The following is a 16,054-nucleotide window of genomic DNA, read 5'->3' as shown; positions in this document are numbered from 1 at the left end:
ACAAGGCTCACAGAGGGAAAATGAATCACTTCAGCATGAGGTGCAGCAAACAAAGGATCGGTTGGTAGCTCAGAGAAGGGTGCATGAGATTAATCAGGCCTTAGTGTCAGAATTAAAATGCCAGCTCTCTGACTACCAACAGCAAATAAATTAAGAGAGAAACAGGTGTGAGAGCTTCACCAAGGAAATCGAAAATTATAAACAGGACCTGAGGCACCCTGACCAGTCAGATCCTGTTGATCCAGGTGAGGCACCCCTCCCAACAGGGGCCTTATGCCAGTCATTTACAACCTCTCATGCACAAATGGGATCCAACCTCATGCATGTCACCTATCAAGAACAGGGTGACATGAGGCAGTAAGACTTACGCAGGCCTAATCCATCTGATCAGGAAGGCCAGTCCCAGTCTGATATTGATGAGTATTAATCTCTACCACACAGAAGGGATAGTGGCCGGACCAGTGTGTCCTGGAAAGTAAGGAATAATATGGTAAGTACTTCAGACCACGAAAACTCTTATGAGGAGAAAGTCAGGGAGTTAGAATGGCTGAAGATGCAACTACAAAGAGACCACCTTGCCCACTTCGCTGAAGGAGAGAATCCAGGCCCTCGGCCTAGGAAGGGCATTCTAAAAACCTATGTATATTCAGCGGAAGGGGGGACTTTCCCAGACTCCGTGGTAGGAGGGATGAGGAAACTGGGTTCTATCCTGGGCCTGAAAGGAACTTCAGGTAGTGTGACCATTAGAGTTCCCTTTGGTCCAGGCGAAAGGAATCCAGACTCCATGGCTCTGGGAGATATTCCCAGTCTAATAGAGATAGGTAGCGCCTAGAAGACAGTGAAGGGAGTACCACTAGCAGCTTTGAGTCAGAAGGTGAATGGACTCCGGTGCATAGGAAGAAAAAGAAAGCAAAGCAGAGCAAGGGTTTTGTGAAAGACCCAATAAGGCAAATCAAGGCCATAAAGAGCTTCCTGACCCCATACCAGAAGAATGCCAAGTATTCAGTATGGGAGCACCTGGAACTTTATGAGCAGATGTTGGGAACATTCCAGATGAGGAATGATGTGAACTGTATTTCATTTGCTAAATGGACGTTCTGAACTGAGTACTCCAGCTTCTTTGCAGAACTTGAGGACCAGGATCATCATAAACGGTCCACTTATAAGGCTGCCATATTGAAAAAACATTCCACCCATAGGAACCCACAGGAGGCCAGTAAGGCTGCATGTAACTTGCAGTGTGGGGAAGATCAGGCGCTAAGGGAGTTTGTGCAGGAGCTAAAGCGTGCATTTGCTCAGACTTTCCTGCGGGTGAACACCCATAGTAGGGAGCTCATAACTACATATTTCCATGCTCTACCCAAATGCATAATGACTCAGTTGGTGCGTGACTTTCAGGCGCATAGGACCCTGGATTGGGTGATTCAACAGGCCACCAGGATTATTGAGATACAAAAGCCTGCTGAGAGTAAACATACTGTCAAACCCCCAAACCATCTAACGCACCTGCTGCTGCAAAGGTGGCAGAGGTAAAAAACGACCCCTCCATTGTATCTGGAGACGGGGGGCCTAAAAGTAACCCTCCTGCTAACAAGCGAAATGGAAAGCAGAAGAGACCCCCAACCCGGCCCAATTGAATGGAAGTCAGGTGGGGGTCCAGAACAATGATCCCGCTGACTCTGCCACCTATATAAGTCCTAGGTACAAGGACACTAAGCCAATCATGGGATATGTATACACACCCCCGGCCCAAGGGGGCAAACTAATCAGGTAAGTACTGCCCCAGGAAACTGCCCCCCAAACTTCCTTCAGTAGAGAAGTATCTTTCCACCTCTCAATCTGAACTTTTTGCCCCAGATATCCACCAAACCAGAACTTTCAAAACAATCCTCCCCTCTCTCCCCAGTTCCAGGACAATAGACCCATGAACCTGGGAGGAGGGGGATTCAGGAGGGAGAATTATGGGGGGAATTTCCAGTACCCAAGCTACTCCGGGAGAAGGGACAGTTACCCCTTTCAGGAGCAGCAGAGGTATGACTGGTGACCTCCCTACCACACGGACAAGGTCTCGCAACTTGAAGGACAGGTCCAACAACTGACCAATGATCTGGGGCACATGCTGAGGGCTCAGCCCAACTTTCAACCTAACCTTGCTTCCCAGAATTCCCCAACACCCAGGTCTAATTCTCAAGGGGGGAAATGACAGGAGGAAGCCTCTGACAAACCACAAGTTCCGGAGGAGGGGGCCCGGGTGGCGGGGAGATGCAAAGCCATTGAAGAAGCTTCCTTTCTCACCCAAACAGAAACCCTCTTTCAAAAATTAAGAAAATGACCACGAGGCTGTAAAATAACTCACACTTTCTTTGCACCTTGGAGGAGAAAGAAGGCCGATTTTATGCATTGGTTGAGGTGTAAGGTCAGTGTGAATTATCAGCTTTGGTGGATACTGGATCCCAAGCCACCCTCCTGTCAAATAGGGCCTTTGATCAACTAAACTCAGGACAGGGGGGGCCTTTGATCAACTAAACTCAGGACAGGGGGGCAACCAAATTCCACTCACACCACTTCCCGGACAACTCCAAAATGTTGACGGGAATAATATTTCCATCGAAGGGATTATGGATCGGGAAATAAAAATTGGACGGCATCGGTTGAAACATCCATTCATAATTGTGACTCCAGATGGCACACCTTGTTTACTGGGGAACAATCTCCTGAGGAGGTTATCACCTCTAATTAACTGTGTTAACAAGGTACTCTGGACTCAAACTAACCGCCCTATCAAATTAAAAATGAGTACTAATTATGTAAGCATGAATGGTACCTGTCACGTAATTGATCAACGCTCTGAGAATGTAGAATTCCAATTAAAAAATAACCAAGTCCCAAACATCACTGTCATATCTGTAGGATAACAAACTGGTGATGGGAACCGTTCTCCATTCTTGAAAATCAACCTTCCTCACAGTTTTAAGTGGCAATCTACACTGGAAGGGAACACCCTAAAATGTTACACCAGTCCAAAATCAGAAGAATCTGCTTAAAGTCTGACGGACATTCAGAAAAAGGGTGAGCAGTTGTTTTCCCAATTCAGTTAAATGAGGGGGAGGAACCAGTGCTTGCCAGAGTATGCTTGAGTATGCCTGAATAATGGAAGGAGCTTCCTCAGCGAAGAATTATTCAGGAAACTCCCCAAAGATCATACCATTCCCACATTTAAATTGATTGACAAATGTGAAGTAGATCTGGAAACCCCAAATTCCAAACATCGCCTGCCTAGAAGTTGTATGATAAAAATGTCCATTGGAAACAAAAGCATAGACCATAATTGCTGGGTTGTGAGAGATCTCCCTTAAGCATTTTATTTGGGAAGTGACATTCTCAACCGATTCGCAATCGGTTTGGACCTAATTAATAATAAAGCCTGCTCCCGGCTGGGGAGTAAATGCATTGGCTTTGCCAGCATTGAAAAAGCATTCCGGTCAGCTCAATTGCTGCCTTATGCAGTTGAAGTTCAAGTGCGAGAAGAGGTCACCATGCCAGGACAGGTGCAGCAATTTACTCTTCCCCTCAAAATTAGCGAGGATAGATATATATCTAAATTCCCATCCCCAACAACAAGGGTTATATTTAAATCCGACACATCTAGTAGACCGAGAACACAACACCATTAGAATATTGGTGGATAACAGCAACCCTCGAAGTATCACTTTGGACGCAGACACCTTTGTTGGAATGGCGGATGATGCCCAACATTATTATATTGATTTAGGTGATTAAATCATGGGACCAATCCCAAACGACTGTTTCGACATCAGCGGCGTTATTACTCCAGAAATTATTTTTACTAGTCATGGGGGGAATTTTCTGGTGTACTCTTCCTGCCCCTACGGTGTGGAAGAGGTGACCTGTGAAATTAGGAGGCAGGAGGTAGTGTTCAGAGTCAAGAACCACTACCTCGAATCCCCTGTCAGATCAACACCATCAAAAGGGATCTTTCCACCCAACTATAGAATCCCTCTGAAATTATCTGGCTGATGCCTGTGAGACCGAGGAGCAAAGACTAAAGCTAAAACAGGTCTTCCTGGAAATCCAAGGTATCTTTTCAGTGGACTTGTATGAATGTGGACGCACATCCATTCATTCCACCACCATTCCCACGGACCCCGAGATGGCCCCCGTATTTGTCAAACAATACCGGTTACCTCTCGGATCTATGGAGTCACTCACAGAGATTATTAAGAATTTAGAATCCCGTGGGATAATTCGTCTGATCCACAGTACCTTCAACAACCCGGTACTGGGGATCCTCAAACCAAAACAGCCAATAGAGACTATGATAGACCTGAGGGAGTTGAACAAGCAGGTCCACATGTCAAGATGGTCCCTTCCCTACATTGATCAGGAACTGGCTCAGATTCAAAGGTCAAAGGTGTTACACTGCCATTGACCTGACCAACGGTTACTGGACAGTACCCGTGGAAGACCAGTACAAGCTTGTCTTTACCTTCAGGGGGCAGCAGTACATGCGGACCCGAACATCTTTGGATACATAAACTGCGGCAATGAGTTCAATATCTTCCTACATAAGGCCATGCCCGATTTGGGCAAAAGGGGAAACCTGGCCTATGTGGATGATGTTTTGATCAAGAGCTCAACTGTGGAGGAACATATGGCAGAAATCTGCTATGTTCTTACCCAGTTGCAGAAGGCCGGAGCAAAACTGTCCTTTCAGAAGGCACAGTGGTGTAAGACCCAAGTGAACTTCTTAGAGCACAAGAGCACACCTGAGGGTCTTAATCCCCAGGCGAAGAAAGTGGAAGCCTTATTAAATTTATAGATCATACCACTCTGTGAGAATTAAGAAGCGGCCTTGGACTTACTAATTATAGTAAAAAGTTCATTTTAGACTACACAGAGGTCACTTGACCCTTGTTCCATTTATTAAAGGCCGGAGTCAAGAGGGAGTGGGGCCCAGAACAATCTGAGGCAGTTAAACAACTGAAAAGAAGCCTTTCGCTTCTCCTTGTTTGGCTTACCCCATAAAGAACAAGGAGTTCTTCTTGGAGAAAGGGTTCTCAGATACTTGCCTAACAGCAGTATTGTACCAAAAGCATGACAAGGTCAACAAGGTCATCTCATACGCGAGTAAGACTTTGTCCTCTGTGGAGGTAAAATTCAATGACTGCGAGAAGGCACTCCTGGCAAAAGTGTGGGCACTGAAAAATTGCCACCCATTCATACAGAGGGAGCACATCATTGTGGAGACTCCTCATCAACCCTTGCAATATCTACAAAGTGACAGAATCCGGGTGGGGAACGTTAGTAATTCCAGAATTGCTTCCTGGATTCTGTCCATGCAAGGCTTTCCTATGGCGGTCAGATATGGCCAAAACAAGTAGAGTCCCCTAGGGCAAGTGCTGGCGGACTTGCATGATTGTGCTCAAGAAAACTGTCCTGAGGACGAAGGTCTAATGACCAACAACAGGGAGACGTACTTAACTTCACCACCCAAGGTCTATGAAGAAGCCACGTGTCAGGGGATACCTACAGTTTATGTGGATGGGTGCTCTTACCATGTTGATAGCAATGGGGAAAAATAACTGGTGGCTGGCCTTGAAATGCCTGGGTGATTGATACCCTGGAACCCTCTGCTGGTTATAAAATATGACCCCCATGTAGTCAGGTTGCAGAGTTGATGGCTGATTATGAAGCCATCCTCACTGCAGTGCACCATGAACTCAATGAACTGGTCATAATCAGTGACTCTGATTATGTCAGGAATGGGTTTGTGGAGCAACTGATTAACTGGGAGAATCGAGGCATGCTTTGTGCCAACAACAAACCTCTAAAGCACACCAAACTGATCTAGTCAATCAACGATCTGGTGACCTCGAATGAGATGACCATCTATTGGAAGAAGATAAGAGGTAATTCCAAAATAGAGGGGGCAGATAAGACTGGGAATTACCTGGCTGACCAGCAGGCTAAAACCAGAGCTCTGCATTGGGATTTCATAGAAACAGAATCCCTAGTGGGTGAAATACAAATGGCAGCTGTCACCAGGTCACAAACTCGAACTAACAGCGAACTCTCAACAGATACCCCTGATGCAGATTTCATCACTGCACAGAAAGAGGACCCAAACATTGGGAAATGTTATCGACACATTGAAGACCCCATCCGCTTTCCTCTAGCATAGTCGGATTATGCCAGTAAAGAAGATTTCCGGGTATTGATGAAGTTTTCCAAGATGTTCTGGATCCAAGAATGTTTGTTGGTAAGGAGAGCCCTATCTGGCTGTGACTAGTGGGTGGTACCTCCCTCCTTCTGAAACCTGATGTTGAACCATGGCCATGACGCGGTCACTGCCAGTCATAGGGGGTTTCATACGACATTGGAAATCTTGCGTGAGGTTGCCTACCCCCCCACACATGGGCTAGGACCTCGACACTTAGATAAAGGGGTATCTTGTGTGCGCTCAATTCCAGCCCAGTTCACTCACACCCAGGGCTCCCCTACAGAAAAGGGGAATGACACTGCCTTGATCAGATTTGCAAGTCGATTTCATCAGGCCAGTGATTCGTTCCTCTAGAGGAAACAAGTACATGTTGACTGTGACATGTTTGTTCAGGAAGTGGGTAGAATGTCTACCAGCCCCGAATTGTAAGTCAGAGACAGCTGCTGCACTAATGATCAACCACATCTTCTCTGGTTTCGAGTGGGACCGAGGAAGCCATTTTACCAGTGAGGTGATGGCGAAGATGTGAGAGATTCTAGGGGTAAAAAGAAAACTCCACATTGCCTACTGCCCAGCCTTAAGCAGCGGGTCGGGGGGGATAGAGAGATACAACACAACAATTGCGGATATCTAAAAGAAGTTTGTGGCAGACTCTGGACCCAGTTGGGACCTCCAATTGCTGCTTGTCCTGATGGCTAATAGGTCTACACCATCTTCTGCCACAAGGATGTCTACATTTGAGCTCATGACCGGATGAAAAACGGTGTTACCATAGTATCTGCTCTATAGGACTCAGGAGCAGACCCCGATAAATGCGTCCACTACTCATGAATACATAGAAAATTTAAGGAATCACCGACAGCATGCTTTTGCTTATGCTTTAGCTTATGCTCAGTGCAATTTAGAAAGGAATGAAGACCTACTGTGATCTAAAGACCACCAAGAAAGAGACTGAAGTAGGTGACAAGTTTTACCTGTACAATTTTCAAAGGAATCAGGCCAAGGAGCAGAAATTCCTCCCATCTTGGCGTGGTGCCTTTGAAATTGTAGATACAATATCACTGGTTGCTTACAAGATCTGCATCCCAAAAGGGGAACTGACAGGAGATAAATGGGTCCACATCAACCAGTTGAAAAGCTGTCATCCCAGACACGCTTTCTGATTGATTGATGAGCCAAATGAAAGTCGAGCAGAGGATGCGTCTCTGAAGAATGAAAAGGAATGATGAAATACCGAACTGCTGAAATATATATATATATATATATATATATATATATATATATATAGATATATATATCAAGGAGTAATTTACTTTTTGTTATTGTACAAATGAAGAAAATAACAAAATATATATGGTTTTGTGAAACGGAAATTTCATGTTATAACTGTTGTTTTTGTTGTAAATTCTATGCAAATTTTCCAGCAGAAAAATTTGTGTAAAAAGTACTGAAACTCTTTTTCTATCTTTTATTAGAGAACTAACCTCCTTAAACTTCCAGCCTGGAGGTGAGAGTGGAGTCTGGTGAGAACCCCAAGGACCTGGAAAGGAAGAAAGAAAGGGGAATGCCGTGCCACACCCTTCAACCCAAAGATGGATGGGGGAGAGTGGAGTGTTCACTCCCAAAAGAAGAAAGAAAAGGGGGTGCCATGCCATACCCCCCAACCCAGAGATGGAAGGGGAGACTGGATTGCCCACTCCCTGATGAAGGAAATTCTGCCTAAGGAAACCCCATTCCACCCTGCTCTTCCCCAACCAAGAGTCATGGAAGAACAGGGTGGGATTTGTGGGGTGCATTTAAAGGCCCCAAACAGAAGTCCCTTTAACATGAAGAACAAGATTTTAAACACTGAGACAAAAATGGCCTGGCTTTTGTTTTGTTTTTCAAGTAAAGCTAACAAGCCATGTGGAAAGGGGCCTACCTGTCATTACCAATGGACAAGTAGCATTTTAATTTATAAAAAGCAGGAGGAATCAAAGATCCATGTCACATGGAAAACAGTTTTTTTTAAACATTGAAAACAAAAATAGCCTGCACATGTGTGTTCAAATAAAAACGGTTTTAAAAAAAAGCAAAAATTGAAAAAATATCACCGCTCACAGAACAATGTCAGGAAAACAAAACATGATGTGTGGTTTGACAAAAGCAATGTATATTATGTTTCACCCACAAAATTCCAGTGACATTTGAAGAGCCACTTTGTCTTCATGGAAAATGCCAGCCCAATGCAGACCCTGTTTCTGGCTGTGGTCAAAGCTTCACAAAGGAAAACTCCCACTTCCAGCCTGGATGTCACATCTCCCATCTAATGACCGCCCACAATAGAAATGTGCTGCTGTAGGCGTCGAAAGCCCATTGTTCTCCAGACTTGCTGGCTCTGGAAGCAGGGACTTCAAGGAAAGTCACCCTTGGCTGGATCATGACTAAAAGGTGTGAAGAATGAGTGCTGCAACTTCAAAGAGCAAACTATCAACTTCAGAGAGACTCATAAAAAACCTCTGGTCACAGGCTGGCCCAGGGAGACAGATGGCTGTGCTGGATGAAGCAGACTTCCCATTTGCTGAACATTAAAACATACAATTAATTTAAATGGACTGTTTTCATTTAGGTCTTTTTTTCAGAAATTGTTTGATTTAATTTTTGTACCATTTTTTATGTAATTTCTAGCCGATTTTGGGTAAATAAAATGCATCTACCTGTGGCTCTGGGAACTGTAATGGCCAGTTAGACTAGGTTTCTGGCTGATCTGAACATGTTCCAAATGTGAGAGTTGGTGAGCGGGTGGAAAATGAAATTAGGGATGTGCGCAATAACTTACAGATTCATAACAGTTGTGCTTTTTATGGAAATGGCCGAAATGTGCCACATGGCCATGCTACTTTCTATGGATTTGGTGGTCAGCTTGGAAATATGTTTAATACTGCAGTTGCTGGTAACATTATGAAGTTGTGATACATAACAAGTTTTTGCCAAAAGTTGAAAGGAGAACAAAGGGGCGATTACAAATTGGAATGGCCGTATGTTGCTCCAGACTCCTAAACCAATTCTGACTTGGAGGCAGGGTTGGGAGGAGAGAGAAGAGTAACTGTCCAATCCTAGTGGCAGAAATTATTGTAGGGTACCTCCCCAAGATTGTAAAATTGGTGATGCCATTGGTGCTATGTAAGGGGGACTGCACTGGACAGAAGACACACAAAAACTGGGGAGACAGAAATAGGAGAAAGACAGGAGGACAGAGCGAAGAGACAGACCATCCAGAAGGCTAATGAAACTTACCATCTGACAGATGTAAGTAGACACCAGAGGAGATTGCAGAGAGTTAATCTGTGAGGAGCTGTCTATTTCTAGGAAGGCCTCAAAGCTGACTGGGTCCTGTGGCGGAGTGCGGGAGGCCATCTTTGAGAGAAGAGTGACCAGACCCCTGCCCTATCTTTCCAGACGGTCCTGAGATGCAGCTAGCTTTCCTGAACCTTAAAAAGAGGCTTGCCATCTAAGTAGAACTGAACCCTGGAAAACCAAAAGGTGGGGGAGTCTGCTGGCCCTGAATTATTTCCCTCTCTAGTGGGTGGGCGGGGGGGCAAAACATTGTAGATCCTTAGCCTATGTGATCAAAAATATTAATTATATTAATTTAATTAATTCCCCATTTGGCAGAACACTGCTGGGTGAATTTTGTTAAAATTCAAAATTAATAAATCTCACTTCCCAGGGTGCGCTGAAAACTGTAGCCTATATTTTGATTGGGTAATCCTTGTTGTCCAGCTGGCCCCGACTTATTTAAGGAAGAGGGGTGTCTTTGTTCTTAAATTGGTCCAACTTTGTTATCCAGCTTCCACAACACATGCCTTTCAGTAAGGGGGGGTCTGAAATCCAAAAATTCTCCAAAGCATTCCAGTTTTTCTGTCTGACTTCCCAACATAGACCAAAGCAAGGGGTGGTCTGAAAAACAAAGCAATAAATCACCCCGTCTTTATTTTAAACCAAAAGTGTAGGAGAAATTATAATTGCCATTTGCATTTTTACCAATCTTGAAATCCTACTGCCACCCTTTTTAAGCATGCAGGAAAATCAAAATCGCACATTACCTACGGCCTTCTTTATTTATTAGTGTAATTATTTTGTGAAGTGAAATTTACAGAAAGTGAAGAATTAGGTCTATGTTCTTTTTAACTCATTTTTGTGATTTATATATGATGCGAGAAGTTGATTGTGTTGTGCCACAGATAAAGTGTTTTTTTTATATCTTCTTGCTAATTTCTATTACTGTCAATTTAAATAAATACCAATACATTTCCCATACACCGGCCTGGTTCTTGGCTCATTGTTAGCTCAGGGGATCCAAGGGGCATGATATGTGTCTGAGATAGGGCTAAAAAAAGAATCTGTTAAACAGTTTGTTGAATAGCCACTTGAGTGGGGAGGGAAAGAACTCCCTGTGTTGACGGTGGCTCCTCAGTAAACCATTACAACATTCTCCTGCAATATCAGCCTGGTCCCAATCTCCTGAGTCCCCTGCCATGCCACTGTCATTCTGTGTTTCAAGGGCAAGGCTCCCATCATCATCAACTAAGATAAGGTTGAACTTTGACCAGGCCCCACCATTGTTATAACACATAGTGCAGGCTCTTGGTACTGGGCCCCCACAAGAATTGCTCCCTAGGTCACAGGAGAACAATAACCTCCTCCGAAACATCATGTAGTGCTTGGTTGGCAGTGGAAGCAGATGTTCACTTCACCATCGCAAGCTAGCCGCTGACAGAAGGCTTGCGTGTGGTATGCAAAGTTAGCCTGCTCTCTCAGCCCTTATGGCTAGTGCAGCAGAGGTGGTGGTGGATCTGGTGGTGGTTGTTATGGAGGTCACTGGCCTGCTACATATTCAGGAGAGTGTTTCTCATTGCCATATTCCTCCGTCTGCTAAGGACTTCAGGATTCACTGTAATGCATAGTGTGTGGAATTCACAGCATGTCACTTGAAGAACAATCACTGAGTCCATGCTATTATTACTTAGCCATACTTTGCCTCTCTGATAGGCAAAGAGCTTCGACAGCATAACCCATGGCAGGAGGCGCTATACAAATGAAAGATAATATAGCATAACATACACGTGTGGTGTAAATCCAAGTCTCAAGAAGGCTGGCAGTATATATTGCACATGTGAGGAACCTGATGATTTCTCATGGGAGTATGGTAATTAAGGTTCCAATTACAGTACAATCAAGTGGATAGGCCCGAAACAGCCATGCACATATTTCGGATGCAACCTATTTTAAAGTGTCTAGGGCCAATGATTGTCTGTGGCAGGTAAATTCACCTTCACAGGGAATGTGGTCAAGGGGTCACTTGTAGGTGAACACGTAAGTGGTATAGGTGCATTGCACATTTCTTGAACATGTACACGTCAGGCACCAATACTCTGCTAAGGCCCCCCACACTGGGTACTTGAGGTTATTCTACTTTCTTGATCTCCTCAGGTTGGGAGGAGATCACAGTCCTGTATCTCTCACCATAGGTTTGCACATTTACAGGGAGCAGTTTCATCTTGGGGGAGGTACCACCACTTACTTTGGCAAGAGCTCCTGTTCAGTGAATTCGACCTTCTACTGCCTGTCCTCATTCATACTCGCACACACAGCGGCCCTATTGTCTGGATGCCTGTTGGGAGTGAGCGATTCCCAATGAAATGTGTTGGGGGTTTATAACACGCTGCCTTGATTTCGTATTGCACACATGTGTTAACAGAAATTACTGCAGCCGTGATTTCTACCCTTTCATTCTTTTTGGATTTACAGCCTGCTTGCTCTTTGTTACAGAGAATTCTCAGAAATTTGCTAATTCCCTTCTACCTTAGAGACCCCCAGCTCTTTTTGCTGGACTTAAGGACTTTTAATGTCTATCATGGAGAGAGTGAGACCTTTTCCCAACTCTCTCATGTATTTTTCTTTAATCTGAACACTATGTTTCTTGTGGTTTTGACTCAAAAGAGATTGATCCCAAGAATTTAGCAAAGGCTGCTGACTTGTGGGTTGTCAACAGGACCACTCACAAGGATTCTGGGGCCAATCACAAAAAGGATGTGGGGAAGCAGCACAAGAAAGATGGGAAAGAGAATTCACATTCCAACCACCCACAAACAGAAAAAGGGTAAACTCCATGGGAAACCAGGTCAGTCTTGTGAAACCTCTGGTGCTAAACCAGGGGGAGGTCAGCAGAAGCCCCCATACCACAAAACATTTGTTAACCGTCAGGGGTCCACACTGCCACCTTATCCTTCATCCCTGAGGATGAGGTTTATATGGCAAGTGGTAACTTTCAAGTATCGGCTGAAGACCCCATTGGCGTCTCAGCAAGTGTTTCTTTAGTGTCCCTGGGTCTGTGGGAACAGCAGAATGTAGATGTGTATGACTCTATTCCAGACAACACAAAATAATACTACAGGGACAGTGTACTTGTAAATGGACAGGAGACCCCTGCCATTAGAGACACTGGGGCCAGCATTACAGTGGTGGATGCAACTTTTTTCAAGTCAGAGTCAGAGGCTGAGTGTGAGGAACAACCAGAGAATGGTGAATCAGCTACTAGTGAAACAGAGCTGCAAGAAGCCCTTTCCTATGTTGGAGATCTGGATCCTAAAGACCATCCAGAGCTGCAGACTTTGCTAGTAGAAGGTGGACCCTCTAGGGCAGACTTCAGCAGAGGTTCATCAGAGGCCAGAAGAGTGTCCTACTCTTGAAGGACTTTGCCAACGGGCAGCTTCGCAGCATGATGGGCAAGAGCCAGGGAAGCACAGGCTGTACTTGGAGGATGGCCTCCTTTGCAGTGAGCCTATTGAGTCTACCCCAGGGTACCACAGAGAACCTGTATTGCCTCAGGCGGTGAGACCCCAGTTTCTACAGTTAGCCCATCCATGAGATTCCTTTAGCTGGTCACTTAGGTTTTAAGAAGATCAAGGACAGGATTTCTCTATATTTCTACTGGCCAAAGATGGGGTGTGATGTAAATAGGTTCTGCAGAAGCTGTCACACTTGTCAGACTTCTGGCAAGAGTGGAGCCAAGAACTTGGCACCCTTGGTGCCCCTCCCAGTGGTGGGAGTTCATTTTGAGAGGGTAGGGATTGACATTGTTGGTCTCCTAGACCCTCACACATCTTCAGGCAACAGATTTATATTGGTTGTGGTAGACCATGCTACCAGGTATCCTGATGCCATACCTATGAGGACTGTTACTGCTCAGGCAGTGGCTAAGGCCCTCCTTGGTATCTTTACCATGGTTGGGTTTCCTAAGGAGGTTATCTCAGCCAGGGGAACCAATTTGATGTCCCATTACATGCAAGCCATGTTGAAAAACTCTGGAGTGACCTACAAGTTCTCAACGGACTACCATCCCCAAACCAATGAGTTGGTGGAAAGGTGTAATAGAACTATGATAGGTGCTTTAGAGGAACCCCTTTGAAGAAAATGGGACCTTCTACAACCATGCCTTCTGTCTGCTTATAGAGAGGTCCCTCAGGAAGGGGTTAGTTTCAGCCCCTTTCAGTTCCTCTATGATCATTCGGTTAGAGGTCCATTGGCCCAATTCAAGGAAGGGTTGGAGATTGCTCCTGTGCCCCTGTGCCACCCTGCTGTGTGAGTGACAGCTAATCTGCGAATGAATGGGAGAAACCTGCATAAAAGGCGAGGTCTTTTTCTTGAAAGGCAGAGTCAACCACTGGACGAAGGTGCAGAGGAGGAGCCAAGTACACCCACCTCAAACGTTCCGCCTCTATTGCCTGTATGTTGGAAACCAGAGTATGTGACATACACAGAGCAGTTGAAACGACAAACACCAAACGGAATCCTAGAGGTAAGATTACCATTGAGGAAACCCTACCTGAATACGAGGAAATATGATGGTTGTTTAAATAAGATTCCTGAAGAAGCAGAGCAAATAAATGGTAAGGAAGAATGGTGACGTCACCAATTGTCACCAACCATCACCAAGTAAACGTCACACAGAGCTGAACTGACGTACCTAAAAGAGATGCAGAGCCCAGAGAATGCAGATATTCTATAAGGCATCAAGAAAGTATCAAGGATAAGTGACATCTTGGGATCAAGGTGAAGAAGCTTTTGCCACAGAAACAGATGAAGACATCAAGCTATGTTTCACGTGTACAGCTGCAAAAGAAACGCAAGCAGACAAAGTAATCTTGAGGCAGCTTTATAGTGAATAGATTGCAGGAAGCGCCAATATATATATATATATATATATATATATATATATATATATATATATATATATATATATATATATATATATATATATAGACAAGTAAAGGATGCATGTTTCCACTACGCATTATAGCAGTGCTGGACTTTAGCAAGAAGGCAGAGAAAGCCTAATTTCCAGAATGTCACAGTTGAAAAGCAAATTGAATTACAAAGTGAATCTCAGCAGACAAGGCTGGATGAGTCAAAGAAGCCATGGTTTTATCAAACTGGAGTAAACTGACATTGGATACAAATCATGTGAAAGAACAGAACTCCTGTTCAGAAGGCATGAAAAAAACAAAGAAGATGTCAGAGGTCTGTTAAAAAATAGTATTAAAAAGCACTAGAAGCTCGATTCCATGGTCTCCAGTCACGTGGAAGGATGAAGTTGGACGAACAAGATGGTCACACCTACGCACAAGGGCAGAGCGTGCCTTCACTCTCTGAATTTCTCTGAGGTGATGATGGATTGATATGCTAATTGGTGGCAAACAATGGTTAAAGCGAGCTCACCAGCACCTAGATGGCCAGCCTGCATGCTGCTAGATGTAGGTGGAAAAGTACTGACAGAGGTTAGAGTGCCAAACAATTGTAGAGGACTGTGTAATTAGGGGTCCTATAGCTGTGTAAACCAATGGGACGCCGTGTATTTAATGATATTCATAGTGGTCATTGTTAGGGAAGGGCTTAGTTGCCCCACCTGATGTTAAGTAACCAATCACATATTCACACTTTTTTAGATTGGTATGGATCGTATACTTAGATGTTCACTCAGAGCCAATCACCCATACTCATAGGTTTCTGTAGTTTGCCACGTAGGATGACATTAGTAAACACGTAGGTTAACGTCATTGATGACAAGTTTTGTGTATAAAATCTCAGTTTTTTCTAGAATGCATTGAGTAAGAGGATCGAGCGAATTCGTTGATGTTGGTTGTACTCCCTGTTTTGGATAATTAATATTAAAACAGTTTTCCTTTTACCAACTATCTGAGTCATTTTGATTATTGATGTATGAATAATAATCTCCATCCTTGTCCATCTCCAGGATAATTGCTTCTCATCTTAATGGACTGGGTTATCCAGTTCACTTGGAAGCGGAGAGGATGGTTCAGATCCATCGACACAAGTAAACTTTAGAGCCCTGGCAATATCGAATGACCTTTGCCATTCGGCTGAAAGACGTGAAGCTCCCCGTAGATAGTGATTAGTGTCATTTGTAAAACCTTGCAAGCTTGGTGTGACGGGTCCCCTGGTTTCCAAAGAATTCCCTCCCACGTCTACGAGAAGCTGATCGAACAGAATGTTGAAGAGGCGGTAAAAGAGGCGTACGATTCCACAAGTCGGAAGACGAAAATGCAAGTGGCGAGTAAAAACTAACAGAGTTGGGAAAATGTATGGGTGATGAGTGAAGAAAAAAGTGAGTGACGGAGGGAGACGGGATAAACATAAATTGAGAATAAGAGTGCTATATATATATATATAGTGAGTATATATATACTGAGTAGATATTGACTTGTTTGTTTGTTTGTTTATTTTATTTGGATAACTTGAGTGTGGCCAAGC

The sequence above is a fragment of the Ambystoma mexicanum genome, chromosome 3p (assembly GCF_040938575.1).
Source record: "Ambystoma mexicanum isolate Mex_15411 chromosome 3p, UKY_AmexF1_1, whole genome shotgun sequence".
In the NCBI taxonomy this organism is placed as follows: Eukaryota; Metazoa; Chordata; class Amphibia; order Caudata; family Ambystomatidae; genus Ambystoma; species Ambystoma mexicanum.
This window is presented reverse-complemented; position numbering follows the sequence as displayed.